The sequence below is a fragment of the Lonchura striata genome, chromosome 1, assembly GCF_046129695.1.
Source record: "Lonchura striata isolate bLonStr1 chromosome 1, bLonStr1.mat, whole genome shotgun sequence".
Classification (NCBI taxonomy): Eukaryota; Metazoa; Chordata; class Aves; order Passeriformes; family Estrildidae; genus Lonchura; species Lonchura striata.
Window position 1 is genome coordinate 20,067,476 of NC_134603.1, and position 14,998 is coordinate 20,082,473.

Genomic DNA, 14,998 nt, shown 5'->3' on the forward strand with positions numbered 1-14,998 from the left:
CCTCCTTTCCTAGCTCTGCTGGTGGGATTGGCATGTGGGTGAGCCTGAGAACAGGATTATTAGAAATGGGCAGCCTCATGCTGGCCCTGTTGAAGCTGAGGGAAATGGTATGGTTCCAAGTATGGCTATGTTTCAGTGAAAGGAGGAAACTGATTTCTTTGTCATTCATTTCATAGGCTTTTTATTCAGTTGGTAACATTAAAGGGGAGTGGCCAACTCATACCTCTGTAAATGCACTCATTTCAACTACCAAACTTCTGAAAATCTCTTTGCTCTTTTGAATTGCAGTGAAATTACATCTAAAACATGATGGTTCAGAGTGTAATGTACCACCACATTTGAGTTAATTTGACCCTGAGATAAACATGAATCATGAATTTTATAGATGTTTCCAATTTCCTGCAAAGCACTTTGGTAGAAATTATGGTTCTGCTGCCCAGGACTACATGGATGTAGTTGACAGACAGATATCTGCACAAATATCTGTGCATATTTAAGAAGGAAATCTGGATGTAGTTAAAATTTCTTGTTAAAGAAAAGAACAAAAAATTCTTGAATGCTTAGAGTTACTGTAATACAATAAAATTTGGAATTTTGTGGCCCATAAAATGTGAGACTTTTTCTTACGGACTACTGAGAGTAGGCACAAGAAAGTGCATTTAGGGTCGTACAAACAAGCCTTCATTTGTAAACTATGGCATCTGTGAGTAATTATGATCTTTGAGTTTCTGTCACAAATACTTACTATGTAAAAAGCAAAATCCAGAATCTATATAGCAAATAAGACACTTAAAGTTTTTCAGGGGTAATTTGTGAGTCTTGAGGATGTAGTTTGATAACGTGATATTACATACTTAAGTGTTTTGAAACAGACTTTGTTGTGTTCTTTTCAACCAAATATTATGTATACTATAGCTGTCTTGAGGTTGTGCTGTACTCTGCTGAACTGCAGCTGCCTAAACTGTCTGTCTAGTCAAATGCTTATCTAGCTCTACAGAAGGGATTTTATTTTTCTTTATTTTGCAATTTTGGAATCATACTACTATCCAACACTCATGTTTGTAGTCCCTGATAATAGAAGATTATGTTTACCTTTTCTAACTACTGGAAACCCCCATGGCAAGAGGCTGTAGTACCCTACAGTCCTGTGCAACATGAGAAATAGTATTCTGGCTGTCAGAAGTGCATTTGTTTCCAGTTCATAGAAAGGTGGTAATGTTAACTGTCCTTATCTTACAATTACTGTATTAAAAGTGCTTTCACATTATCTCTCTTGTCTCTGTTACTACCTCCAGGACAATCAGTGTAATTCAGGATTTCCAAATGTTTCATGAAAGGGACAAGCCCTTCTCTTTGGTGCTCAGAATTTTGTACTTTTTCTCAGTGATTTGGGGAAGAGAGGGAAAGTGAAGCACGATGAGGAGATAGTTAACACAGGATAGCTCTATGTCAGTTCTGTTTCTCTTGGTTTTACTTTCCTGTTGTTCTGTGTTTCTTTAGTACTGATAGCTTTATCAGTTATGAACATTACTCAAGCCTAGTCATTCTTTCCTATGTGCTTCTCACTACCTGGATAGTTCTGTCCATGGGAAACACAAAGTCATTATGTGTGCTTTCTTTGACCCCTCGTGTCTCTGCTGTGCTTCCTGTAAAGCACTGCCATTTGATTATGTTTTGGAACATGGTGGCCTGAGATTTCCAGTTTTTACAAAGCAATGAGTTCTGTGAAGCAAGAGTTGTTTTTCTTGTTTGTACAGTTCCTGACACAATGAAGCTGTAATAATGAGAAAAGTTTATTTGTACTGTTACAGAAAAAAGAGACATGCAGTTGTATGTTACTGTATCATGAGCCAAGATGACTCGAAATTTATCACAAATTTATTTTGAAAATTTATTTCTAAGATAGTCCATGGTGTTTGAAATAAAACAGGTGTACTCATGCTCATGTGTGAGGTACAGCACCAGAATTAGTCTTGCAGGACAAGAATCACAGGATTTATAGCGAGATAGCATAGAAGGGAAGGAGGAAAGGAAATGATCTTTTCAAAGAGAGGGAGAGAATTTGGGTCTTAGCGATGTGAACCTACTTGTCAATTGGTTTTAAATTTTTTTGAGTACATATAGACAGCTTTTAGACTTTTTAAAAATTATCCATGAGGCTCTCAGGAGTTCCTATTTGGAATCAATGACTTGAATCAATGCAGTAGCTGTAGTGGAGTTTTCTCAAATATATATATCTTTCATAAAACACTGGAGACAAAACAATTTTTACTAAATTATAAATTTTATTGGCTATTTCCCTTATCGTGTTTGCTCTGATGAATGAAGTCTATTTGAACAAAGTAATCTAAAAATATCAAGTCTGCCATGTCAGAATTCTTTCATGGGTGCTGAATGTACCCATTCAAGCATGTGCACACATGTTAATATTAGAAGTATGCTTTACCAATTTCAAGATCTGATTCTTATTTAAAGAAGCTACTAATCTGAATAAAATCATGTCTTGCAGGCCTTCTAATCTATCTTCTATTACTGTCTTGTCTTTTTTTATTTGTTGCGATTCACAGAACATTTTGAGGAATGCAGTATATTATGACCAGCAAGTTATAGCAAGTTCATCTCTTATTCTCCCTAAGTCCTGAGGATATTAAATAAGCAGCATTGCTTAGACAACTCTAGAAAGTTAGTGCAGCTAATTAATAGCCTTTCCTAACATAGCAATTGAAATTTACCGGCTGACATCGTTAGAGCAAGAACTGTGTCAATTCAATGTCTTTTCAGTAGCGAGAACAGAAGCTTCTACATGGTGTGGTTGCCTTGAAACTCAGTGACATCTCCACTTCTGTCTGCTGAAACTAGAGTAGATCAAATAGCTCATAATAAATAATGTAATTAATTTTGCGCGAGGTTGTTTGCATGCTCTTAACAAAAAGCATTGTTTCACAGATGTTGAAGGGACAGGCAAAAAGGGTGCGTTGCCTTAGGAACTCTTTCCCCCTTTGGCTGTGCTTTTCACACTGGGTGCACAACGGGTGCAGGGTTGCACTATGCACGGTTACTTCTACACTTTAATTAGTTCAGTGAAGCATTAACAAGAGACCAAGACACTGTCTTGTGTTACTGGAAGTTAGCTGGGCAGATAGCATGACCTGTGGTTTAAGTTCAGTTTCAGTGTGAATAGGTGTGTGGGGTCTAAAAACTCCAGTTACCAGACTATGCAAAAACAAGTCTGCACAAGTCTTTACAAGGTCTGTAGTTTCTGTGAACTTCTTTTTCACAGATTAAAGGAAACAAGTTTTCTTGGGAGCTCTTTTTAATTCTATCAGAAAGAAAAACACATTAAAAAGTATAAAAAAGTTGTCAAAATCAATGTTTTATTTCTAGTAATAAGTAGCAAGGAGGAAAGAAAATATCCTCAAATGAGGATATTTTTCCTAGATGCAATAAACATGCAGTGTTTTTATGATTTTTATATTTGATATATGTGCTAAGTGTGCTGTAAATATACTGTTGCTTCACTGCCCTTCCCAGTAAATAAACTGCTTGCTTTCAAGTCACTTCTGTCACTACAGTGAATTCAGATGGGATGTGTTGCAGTTAATTCTAATTTATTGTTACTGTCATAAAGGTAGATTTGAAGCTTAGCAGCACTATGCCACTGACCCCAGTATTCCCTGGTTTGCTGAGACCAATGTTCCAAAAAGAATATAGCAGGTCTGGAAATTACAGTTTCATTTCTCAATCCCCTGTTTTTGCTTCAGTCAGAACCATGAAATTTCCTCCTTGATCTCTGTCTGGTTTGTGACATCTTAGACTTTCTCCTGAATAAAGACTTGAAATAAATAGATGTTGTAACTTATTTTATGAATCCATTTAGCTTTCTGGATTTTGAAACCATTATTCTCTGGATTTATCTTATGCCTTTGTTTTTTTTTTGGCACATGACATGTAGGCTCACTAATAAAGGTGCAGCAGTAAAGCAGTGTTTTTCTTCTTTTCAAAAACCCTCGTGATTCTCTCCCACCCTGCAATATCAAGTACTCCTATGCTATTTCAGTCTTTTTTGGAAAAAAAAAGAAATCAGTTGTAAATCTGAGTCATACTGTAATCTGGAACCAGAAACTTGCATGTTTTGTGGGTTCCTGGTAGAGATTAATGGAATAATAGCAGATTATATTTTCATTTCTTCAACCTTGTAATAGTTTTCTGATAGTTGCAATTATTGTTTATGAATAATGATTTAATTTCTTCTGTTAGCATTTTTTCAGGATGGCACAGGCCCAAATCATGAGAGGAAAAGAGGATAAACAGCAGTATTATATTTTAATAATATATGACCTGATGAAGTCCTGCTGTTGCCATCTAACTTGTGACAGAGTAGGGAAATCTTCTGTTTGTATATGGTTATGGGTTTTTGATTTTAATTTTTTAAAATACAATACACCAGTTCTACATAGATTGTTGTGTGCTAACACAACTTTGTTTGTTTGTTCCTGTACTTAAAAAGAATTAAGATGAGAAATAATTTAGCATGATGAAAAAACAAATCTTTTTACTGCAGCCGTAATTTAAAGAAACCAGTAGGTAAAAGTATGACACATATGAAGAATGTGAATCAAATTTGTGTTGCTCTTCCCTCTACTGTATAAGCACTGTGCAGCCCACACATCAAAATTTTACCCTAGTCTGGCACTTCTCAAATGTGACGTAGTTTGAATTCTGAAATGGGGTTTCAGAAAAGGATAGTTACAGCTGTTCAGCATGACCAAATGCGCTAAGCAGTTCTTTCATAAAATAGTAGAGTTTTAGTAACTTAAATAGCTGTTTAAAATAGCTAGAAACTTGTGTTTTTTAGTATTTTAAATAATATAGCAGTGGAAGTTTCCAAATAAGAGGGCAAAGTGTTAGATTCAAATTAGTGATAGGGTCTAATCAGTTAAGAATAGACTTCTAAGCCTCATCATGAACATATCTCATATAACAATGGATAGGCAGTATAGTCCCTCTTGCTTCCCCTGCTAGTTTGGATCTACTCCCTTTTCCTCTGATTTTCTCAATCTTTTTGTTGAGATTTAGTTGTAATTTAGGTGACTGAATTCACTATTTGAATTGTTTAATTTTTGTTTAGTAATCTGGGTTTTTTCCTGCTCTCTGTCTAATGTGAAGTGCTGCATTAGGTTACTACCTGAGAACATGTACAACCTTCAGGCAGTGGTCAGTCAGGTAACCTCCTTTATACCTGGCACGGCAGAAGTAGGGTAGAGTGTGACATGAATAGAACTACTTATGTACTTAAAATCAGGAATCTTGTTGAAGCTGAGCCAGTATCTGTACTAGATTTCCAATTTCCACTGCTTGCTGCCAAGTATATTAGAGTTGTCTATAAATAGTTTGTGGAATTTTTGACTGAGAATAAAAAATAATGTCAGGTTCTTTTCTGTCCCTGCCTTTTCAAACAACAACTGAGAAGCTTTAACTGTTTTTTTTTGTTCTGAAACTTTCACACAAAAATCCTTAAGTCAAATTAGTTTAGCTGCTACTTTAAAATTATGTATTTTAATGGTAGCAGACTCAAGATACAAAGAGTGGAAAGTGACTGGGAAGCCACACTTAACGGCACAAGAATGTGAATTGTTTGTAGACTGCAGCATCTTCCAAACATTTGCTTGACGTTTCCTGGTGGTGCTGTGGGCTCTGTTTTGAGACTCCAGCATCATCTATCTGGCTAGCAGCATCTATGTGAAATTTGTATTATGCTAACATCTCAGGGAATTTTATGCAATTTCTTATGTGTGTTGCTATGGCATTCACAATTGGTGTAATATTAGTAAATAATGTATGCAGTGCCAGGTGAATCCAGAATGAGAACTTGTGCGGTTTACACTGAATGCTGTGGAGCCTGAGTTTATTTCTGAAATTGAGGTGGAGCCTCCCTGGCAGCACTGGCGCTGTGGGGAGTAGAGGACGTGCTTGGGGTGTGCATTGATACATCCCCTGGCAAGAGGGGACTCATGGAGCAAAACAAGTTATGCTGAAGACATAAGTTTGTGCTGTATGTTTCTAAAGGGTTTTTCTTGGACTAGGTCTAGTGTGGCCTAGAAAACTCAGTATCCATTACAAGTAGAACCATGTCCTTTAAAAGAAATCCAGTTTGCTAGTTCCAAGGCCCCAGTGTAATGTGCATGAAAGCACAGGAAGTGGAGCAGATCAGGAGAGTCAGAAACATGTCCCCTACCTGAAACAAAATACTAATGTAGACAAATCCCAAGTTCACACCATAAAACTATCAGGAAAAAAAGATTTATTATGTTTTGGTAGAGAATCTAATAGATTTGTAATTTGGAAATTCAAAGCATTCACTGATGTAACAAACTTAGATTTTTAGAGAATGGTTTTAATAGTTTTTGAAGAAATAATGCAGACTTTTTTTAGGTGTGGAGTAATTGCAACACTAAGAAATGTAAAAGTAATAAAACATAGTAGGACATAAAAATCTCTTTGGAGATTTTTAATTCAGTGTTACAAATTATAAAATATCATCATAGCATGGCCTGTGCTATTAAAGGGCCATCTATTTCACCTTCTATAGGCAGGGGACTTTCCACTAGACCAGGTTGCTCTCTATTCCCCATCCAATATGACCCTGAACACTTCCAGGGATGGGGAATTTTCACGGGGAGAAAACTCCTCTGTTTCTCACCAGCCTCACAGTAAAGAATCTCCTCTTGGTATCCAAACTAAGCCTGCTCTCTTTCAGTGTGGTCATCACCCCTTGCCCTGTCACCACAGGCCCTCCAGCTCTCTCCTATAGGACCCACACTGAAATAACCACAGCTCTCAGCCTTTCCTCATAGGAGAGGTACTCCAGCCCTCTGATCACCTTCGTGGCCCTACTTATGGCAGTAAAGATAGGTCTGATGTTCATTCAAGTATTGATTAACTTTTGAGCTTAGGCTTTTTAGAGCAAATGTGGGTTTGGAACCTTCATGACTGTTTTATTCACCAAGAAATTAGTAAAGTCCTGTTTTTCAGAAGTGTCATGCAACTACATGTTATAAACAAAGTTCCTCTGAGAGAAGGAAAGGGCAGTGTAAGAGAGTGATTAAAAGAAGACAATGTTAGACAAGTTTTGAGTATGCAGTGCAGACTTTCAGCAGCACCATACCCATTATTTTATACCCAAGAATAATTGTCTAAGCATAAAATGGTGGATGCTGGTTGTTGTAAAATAAAAATCTGAAACCTACATAAAATTATTAAATTGCAGAATTGATTCTTTAGTTTTTGTCTTAGCTTACTAAATAAAGTTACATCACAGTCTAAAATGAAAATGATGTTATATAAAATAACAGTGAGTATTGTAATCAAATTCTGTGCTTTATCTGCTTTTACAGTGAAATTTTACGTGGTTATTTCTGGATTTTGTATTGTTAAACATTTAAAGAAGTTACTATTTCAGTATAGTCTCATCTGTTAGTCATTTTTATTCTTAATTAAAAAAATCACCTATGCCACTGTAATGTTTGTATATACAACACTTTCTCAATTCTTCTGAACATTGGTCTTCACTCTTTGAAATTTTAGATATGTTAACTGTATCCTCTTTGTAGCAGATGTTGTTCTGTTACTGGAATTTGCAGTAAAGGTTGTCACTGTTGCTCTGCTTGTCTTCAGTAGAAAATTCTGACTGATGCCTAAATGGCAGTGTTTCTGTATATTGCATGTGTCATTTTATATTAAAATAAATGGTTGTTCAATCCATCCCTCACATAAAGGATGCATCTTGCTGCACATTTGAAATCTGATTTACAAATGATCACCTGAAATTCAGATGACCCCAGTACTTAACCCTAAGGAAATAAGGAAACAGTAAAGTAAGCCTAACTAGTTAATGCCAAACTGTTGATTTGAAAATAAATAATATAAAATTTGTCAATAACTCTTCTGGAGATTTTTCAGCTACACTGGAGATTGTTGATCAGTTAATGCCTAAAAGTCAGTATCATCCCTTCTAATACGCTTTTTAAATTGCCTTCTGAGTTGCATATTGCCCTTTGTCAAGGAAGTATACAGCCGCTGGGTGTAGGACAAAAACTAATGGTCAAAGTGCAATACTTTATGTAAAAAAAGTCAGTGAAGACAGGAAAATATGAGATTACTGTGGTTAGTGAATTTTATTCTGAGTAGTTGATCCAAATCCATATTGGTACACAAACTAATTTTATTTCATGCATATCTCTAATAGAAGGGATGTAGTGATTGCAAACTGTACTGTCAGAAGGCAGAAAATAGTACAATGTGGTACCTATAAAAGCTGGGATTGGTATTATAGAAATTTGGAAATGATACTGATGCTTTGCTTTTTTACTGGATATGGAGATATTACAAATGGTTGCCTGACTTCAGTGGACTGTATGTTCTGAGCTGTGCCACACTTTAGTTTGAAGCATACCTGGTAGCAATAACTACCTATTTCATGGACTGTTCGGGGTGGGGAGGGAAAGTTTCAAACTATTAGACTGCTCTTAATTTTCTTTTACTTCACTGTAAGTTGCTTCACTTTCAGTTCCTTCATTCATATAATTTGAAGCACACATGCAGCTCTTTCTGTCTTCTGAGGAAGAGAAAATTTGCATTTCTGTAGTTCAATTTAGCAGTGGTTGGAGAACACATGTTGTGCAGATAGAAAAGAAACTACATGAGAAACTTTAATTTCTGAGGCTGTGGATTATAAATGAGGAAAAAATACATCTAGTCCTTTTTGCACACTAATGTCTATCTGAGATTACAGAAAGTATTTCTTTAATTTGGTACTTTCAGCATACTGCATACTGATCCTTTTGCATTGCAGGAGAGCTTAGCGGCAGTATGGCCATACACATATGCATGTGTAGCCCTTGGCTGTGGTTCCAGCTTTTAATTCCTGCACCTGATGCATTTTATTCTAAATGCATGTTAGTTTAACAAATATAAGGAAAGCATTCAAGAGGTGAGGTTGTAAATGACGAGTCAAAAGACTGAGAAATCTCCTGATTTTTTTTGGCTCATTAACTGCAGGTTGCCCACAAGTAAGTAATCCAATAAAGTATTTTGGGTTACATACTGAACTAATGCTTGTATCATAGAATGGTTTGCGTTGGAAGGAACCTTTATAGATCATTAGTTTAGCTGAAGAAGAGTAGTAGTACTTGTTTTTCTGTTGCTCTCCCACATGCCCTGCTCTGGGCTGTAACATCATAACCATGGATTAACCATAGGTGTGGTAAGCAAGCAGTGGCCTTTGCCACTTTTCTCTCACAGGCTTGGCAGAGGAGCCTGACTGTGGTTCAACAGGACACACAGCATCTTCAGTGGAAGCTTGTTTCTGCTCAGCTGTACTTAGGTGTTTGCAGGAAGTGGGCCACTGGCTGGGACTGTCACAAAACGTGCTATCAAAAAGGGTCATTCCAAGAAGCTTGATATTGCAGAGGCATCAAGGATTTTTCCAGCTCCCATATCTGTAGATTAAGAAGGTTATTTTTATATTTTGTACTCAGTAGTCAAAGTACCATTGCTAAGTGGCTTTTTAGTGAGGTGGTATGGAAGGCAGTACCAGTTTGTTCTTGAAAGCATATAGCATCCTTATTTTGGTCAATTAGAAGCAAATCTTAGTGAAGAATAATGCAAGGTAACTTCAGGACAGCTTTGAGGCAGCTTTTTAAGGTACAGGGTGGGAAAGAATTTTCTGAGTAGGATGAAGAAAGGATGTTTGGTCATGAAGTACATTGTCTAAAGTAAAGCAAGTTGAACATGTATCATGGTAGAGGGTGTTTAGAAACACATACAGGAACAGGTTGATCTCTTGCTCTTGATAATTGTGGTTAGAAAAATACCCTGTCCAGTCCGCTTGTGTAGCATTCATTATGCACCACAGTACCTTTTAACTCAAGGTAGTTTAGAAAAAGCTCTCTCCATAGCTGTTCAGTTACAGCACTTCTTCAGTGTATAAAGTTCTGTTTATAGGGGGTTGTAATTTGGCTGTTGAGGATAATGGCACAGGCTTAATCTTGATACAGAAGAATTTAGCTTCAATGGAGATAGGTGTATGTGATTTTTCTTTGTGGACAGTAACTACTTAGTGTAACAGCAGAAATAAAGGTGACTTTGATAGCCTTTGCAACTATGATTTTTTTTTTTCTTTTCATTTTTTCATTTCAACAATCAATTTTTCTGTAAAACACAATCTGGATTTAATTCAGTCTAAAGATACATTATGTTAGTTCAAACTTAAGTTATAGAGTTTGATTTTACAATCACAGTGGACAAAGTTGCATGTACCAAATCTTTGTGTGTGCTTTTGCACTATTTATCATTTCAGTGTATTGTATTAGTTTTACGAATTTTAGTAAATTTGAAATCAAAACGGCTTCATTTAAGAATCATTATTTGCTGTCTCAAATATATCAGCATTTAGGTAAACTTGGTCATTGTCCAAAGCCTTCTAGTTCATATACTTATATGTATTTATATATCTGGAGAGAGACAAGAGAAAGTTGTCTTATTTAATCTGAATATTTTGGCTAAGGAGCACTTAATTATAGGAGGGTGGAGGTAAGTGGGAGTCTGTATGGCTATGCTTTTTGTAAATGCATAAATTTGGGTATCAAAGGTGTAGCTCATATCAGGACTGTAGGGTTAGTTCTATGCTCTGAAGTTATATGCACATAATCCTTTGAGTCTGATACTGTTCCCATTTTGAGAGCTGTGCATAGCATAGGCTGTGGGGAAAGATGGATGTAGGGATGTAACATCCTAAAATGAAGGCTGCTGCATTGTGGTTAGCCTCCAGAGTGAGGCTCAGCATCACTGCTACTGTCTGGGTTTCAAATATATAGAATTTGGCAGGTGATTTTTCCAAGCATGTCATGTTTTTCAAGTGTAAAAGAATTCTTTTCCTTTGCTCTTTAGTTGAAGTGTTTGCTGCTGCCACATTTTGTTGCCAGCCCACTCCCCTGGCCTTATTTAACCTCCTACCTATGATGAAACGCAGAAGCAGTTAGTAAGTCAAATATCTTCTAAAGCCATGGTGTTGTCTTCTGCATAGTTCTCTTCGCCTCTCCAGGTTATGTATGGGAGTCTTGGACCAAGATATTGGGAACTGATGTTTTGACGGTGTCAGGATTTTCTGGGTGGGGTATGTTTGCCATAGTTTCATATGGATTTGTAGGGGAGAAATTCCCCAACTGCTGGAAAACCTGAAGGCAGACCTAGTGTAATCTTGAAAACCTGAAGGCAGACCTAGTGTAATCTTGCTTGCTTTTGTGGTCAGTCAACTGTGAGCCATGAATCAAAAGGAGTTAATTCAAGTGTCTGTGGAACTACTTGTCTGTCTCTGCCTGCTCCTTAGATGAGGTGGCACTGCAGCCCAGAGGATTTGAATGGAACAGGAAAAAATGGTGGAGGTCAAAAGGTATGGCTTTGTGCTGTGAAAGTAAAATAAAATTTTATGGATAGATCTGTAAGAATGGGTGAACAACTTTGAACATAACCATTCTTCCTTTGAATATTTGGGAGATTTTTTAATTTGTTGAATACAGAGAGGCCCCTCAAATGTTGGAGGTTGTTCCATGCTGTAAAACATTTGGTGACCAGTTGGGTGAGTTTTTTTATATCGCAGTCAAGCAATCTTTAGAGCTATTATCATGAATGGTTGCAACAAACTCCTGCACCTCAGTAGAAAGCCATTAAAAGCACTTTCCATACTTTTGCTTAACCTGTAGGTTACCAGTAGTTTAAAAATTTGTATTCTATTTATTAATTTATTTTTTTGTTAGAATTTATTTTATTGTTTTGTTTAGAAAAAGCATATTAAATGCTTGATTTTATCTTGATCCTTGTCCATTTGAATTTTTTAATTTACGTGCAGTTGCTGACCATATCTTAAGTTGCAGGTATACAAGATACACTAAAGCTGTAATATAAAACTGTTAAGCTGTTTTGTATTTCTACTAAGTGTTTCTAAAAGGATGTGAAGAAGATAGGTATAGTCCTGGTTAGACAAGTGATGGAAGATACTGGTTTTAAAAAATAAAGCAATCCTGGTTTCTCACAGGCAGCACAGAAGGCAGGATCTTGGTGTGCAGCTTCCAGTGCTGTGCTGTCAGATTCCTTTAACTGATACGATCAAACCTAGCATTGAGTTTTGTTAGGTGACACCTGTTTCAGTCTAAAACTTCAGGTTGAAATGGGAATAAATAGCAAATATTTCTTTAGGACATAAATATAAAAACTTACTGGTGACCTAAGAAATTTTATTTTACATTTTTATATTCTGCTGTGTTAAATAGACTAGCAGGAATTTCAAAGATAATTATGTTCCCATATCTTAATGGAAGTTACTGATCTATTATCTAATATATTGGTCTTCTAGTAGGCTAACTTTAAAAGGAACCATGTGATTATTTGTTAACATCGTATAAGGATGGATCATTGCCTAAAAATTTCATAAAGTTGTCAACAGTTAGTAACACTTAAATGGCATCTGAACACATTGTTTAAATGACAGTTTCCAGTAAAAGAAGAAGTAAAAATCTGAGAGATTTCTCCTCTTTAAAGTAATAAAAGTTTGGTGGGAGTTTATTATAAAAAAAGACCTTATTGTGGTACTGTAGTACTTGGATCTAAATTTAGGCTTCATCATCACACATTAGGGCCACTTTTGACTAATTACTGTAGTTAGTTTGACAATAAATCTGACATCACTTTATCTCAAGAGATTAATTGTTAGATCACAAAGCATATTTAGATGTAAAATATTAAAGTGTTCCCTCTTTAAGTTTTCTTAACCCATTAATTCTGAGTCAACACATATGGAATTCGGGTGCAAGTTCCCATTTTAGTATGCTTCTCATTATTACGGATTTATAGTTTTTGTCAGTCTTTGATATATATACACTTTGTTTTCCATCACTTCAATGCTATGTCAGTCTTTTCATGTTTTATTGTATTTTTATCAGAGCTGATTTCATTAAGTATTCTGGTGTTTTTGTTTTACTCATCTTTATGTACAGGCAGCTTGTCAGGAATTCAGATTCTGGGAGCATCAATGGAGTGCTCAGATACTGACTGTCTTCAATGTAATTACTTCTGGGTTTTTCGTATGTCTGGATATTTGAGAGTTTCTTTTTTTTGTCATGATGTTCATTTTCAGTGTTCAATAACTACAGCTATAGTTGTATGTGCTAATGCCCCTTTTTACAAGTAAAATGGTGAATAATGCCTGGTGTACTTAAAAGATTAAATGTCAGTGTGTTATTTTTAGGTTAGACAAGAGGTCCTGAAATGTGTTAATGTTTTCTTTATGCTGATGGAAATAATGGAAAACAAAACAATCAGAAATATGCTTCTGTGGAATTAGTTCCAAGTAAAATCATTTTCCAGCAAATATGTTTATTTTGTAAATTGAGAGCTAAATCTTACTGTACACACAAAATTAGAGTGGTAACATCCCTTGGCATGTCAGTGATATGCAAAGTGGAGAAATTATGTGGAGAACAGTTTTTTAAAATTTAGATGTATATTTTACTTTGAAAATAGTTTAATTGAAAAATAGTTGCTCACTAACACTGTATTTGAAATAGTTTTTGTTTTAAACATACTTCAGTGTTTTGAACAATGAGGGGAATTGTTGTACTGTATTTTTTTTTTAACAACTGAGACAAAGCAACTTGGTATGTAAATATATGCAGTGAAATTAGTACTTTGAAAATGGGGTGGGAAACATGCCACTTTGAAGAGCCAAGAAATTTAGGTTTAAAAAATAAAATTAATTAAACTTGCTATTTTTCCACAAATTCTGATCCTCAGGTTTCTAACTGTGTTTTGTCTCCAAGAAGCTAAAAATTACAGCTTTCTGTATTTGGTGTTAACCCTGGGAGCAATTTCTTAAACATCTTATATGTAATCACTGTACCGAGGGGCACTGAGGTGCTGGCTTAGGTATACTGTGTTCTTGGTCAACTTGTACCAGTCTTTAAATTTGTATAAAAGGAATTTGTGTTTTCTTCATATATTTAAGGTTCTTGTTACCCAGACATAGTGCACTGACATTGCAGTGCTGATAGAATAAATGATAGTACATGCAGAAGAATGTGTTACATGGCAAATCTTAAATACTACAAAACTTTAAAGGATTAAGAGTTGTGGTTTTTTTGCTTAGTGAAGTATTTTACATTTTAGATTCACTGCCTGTGTTCAAAGGAGCTTATGTATCAAAGTAGCTCTTTCCTCCTAAAATTTCTGAAAGATTTTACTAAACATTTGTCGTAAAGGTTAAAAGAAAAGATGATGAATAAAGGAGGGGAGAAATGCAGACAAGCACAATTTTATGAGTCACATCGTGTATGAGGACTGCCACCTGGCAGCAAATGTGTTGGCTTTAGCAGACTTCTTTTACTTTGGGAAGTACAAAGCAGTATGGTGTTTGGAGGGATAACTTTTTTTTGTCTCTTACTCGTGATGACCACATGGGTCTTATTCATCTTTGCAAGTCTACTTTGTTTTGATGAACATTGTGGGGGAGTTACTCTTGAAGGTTCCCTGCTGCATCTGAACTGTCTTTCTGGATAAAGGGTATAGGCTACAATTTTTTCTGAAATAGATAGGTATAGTCCCCTGATGTCTTTTTATTTGCATAGCATTTACTTAAAAATCTTGCTCCAGAAGGAGATGGGGAAGATGCATTGAAACAGACCTTTCTTGAAAATAAAATAGCACTTGATGCAAAATACAAAGTCTACCATCTAACATGTGTAAAGTTTCTCAGAACTGGCAGTATAAGTCTCTGCTTGTTCCTTTACTTTCTAGTATATCTAATTGTTCCTAGTGAACTAACAGTGCTTAGGTGGGGGTATTTTTACTGTATGGTAACTTTCTCTCTAGTTTTTCTCTTTAATTTATGATAAAACTTATGTAGGACCTTTCATGTTTAATATTAATTAAAATAACTTCAGGTTTGTTC

General features: G+C 35.8%; 1 protein-coding gene across 1 annotated transcript in view; it reads left to right on the top strand.

The window, feature by feature from the left end:
* LRP12 (LDL receptor related protein 12) overlaps nucleotides 1-14,998 on the top strand; it is a 50,405-nt gene that overhangs the window by 13,926 nt on the left and 21,481 nt on the right. The gene's annotated exons all lie outside the window — the stretch shown is intronic.